Source organism: Limulus polyphemus, unplaced genomic scaffold, assembly GCF_000517525.1.
Source record: "Limulus polyphemus unplaced genomic scaffold, Limulus_polyphemus-2.1.2 Scaffold2920, whole genome shotgun sequence".
Classification (NCBI taxonomy): domain Eukaryota; kingdom Metazoa; phylum Arthropoda; class Merostomata; order Xiphosura; family Limulidae; genus Limulus; species Limulus polyphemus.
The window spans coordinates 145,906-147,170 of record NW_013668530.1 but is presented as its reverse complement, the minus strand read 5'-3'; the positions used below and the strand labels follow the sequence as shown (position 1 = coordinate 147,170).

Here is a 1,265-nt window from a genome sequence, read left to right as displayed (position 1 = left end):
ATATACACTTGCAGATTACACGTGTAATGTATTATGCATTGTTATACTGATTTATACACATTACTACACTACTATAAGTCTATCTATTTACCTAGAAACAATTTTTGAAGTGCAATTTAAGGCTTCAAAAGGCCTACAGTTACTGTGACATAATGTTGGTCCAGCTGCCACCCAGTCTGCTAGACCTACTCCAGCACACATGCTTTTACAGTGAATATCATACTGCAAAGGTGATGACTACAATATTGCCTACTGTGATACAGTTAATTTCAACTAAAATTACTGGACAAACATTTTTGTTCCATAGGATAAGTAGCAGCACATTTTTTACATTAGTGTGTGTGTGTGTAAACCCTTCAAAATCACTAGGACACTTACCAAAACCTTCTAAACTACTTTTGCTATACTTTAAAGATAGTATCTATTATATATATTTTCAACTTATTTCTTTAACTTTTCAAATATAAATAACTTTCCCAAAATCTTTAGTATTTTGTATGCTGCAAGTTCACACTACCTATAAAATTGATAAATGTGGGATTTCAAAGCAAAACAATGTTATCAGTAATTACATGCCATTATAAATATTCATCTTTACTAAATACTTAACAGGCTTTACAGCAGCTGCTACACCTATGGAAGAATACAATAATTTTTTTTTTAAGCTTTAAAGTATTATTAATACAAGACACTAAGATTACTGGACTATGTACAGACAGAATTATGTACCTGACTACTGAATTTCAGTATTACTTGAGGATAATCCAATCTTCATTCATCCAAGTTAAAACCCTGCTAGTCATACCATTGTAAGCTACATTACTTAATACACCTACTTATTATACTAGTATGTATACGTTTTTTGTAAATAAAGACTAAACTTACCAATTTTCTTTTTCTGTTGTCTATCCCCTGTATCTCCATGTGTTTCCTTCTTTTTTTCCACTAGAAAAAAGTTTGAAAAGTTTTCATGTAAGGTTGAATATAGCATTATTTATACATCAACAATTTATATATATGATGGAAATATCAATATCAATTAAATTATATGATACATACATAAATATGCAACACCAGTGCAATGGAGTCATCGGTTAAGTGATTAGCAAGTACCACTAATCGCTCAGCTCTAACCAAAACCTATCACTTTTGTCAGTGACACACCTCTCTGTCGTAGAGATTCAGTAAGCCATAACATAACATAATATTTTGGGACAACATGGGACCTATTGCTCCATCCCGGCTGTTCCATCCTCAAACCTACA

The 1,265-nt window shown here is 31.8% G+C and overlaps 1 long non-coding RNA gene across 1 annotated transcript in view; it reads right to left on the bottom strand.

The window, feature by feature from the left end:
* Positions 1-893: 893 nt before the first annotated feature.
* Positions 894-1,265, bottom strand: part of LOC106468222 — a 7,177-nt gene continuing 6,805 nt past the window's right edge. Inside the window, exon 3 of the long non-coding RNA XR_001291379.2 lies at positions 894-945. This is a non-coding gene — a long non-coding RNA (uncharacterized LOC106468222). The remainder of the gene's footprint in view (positions 946-1,265) is intronic.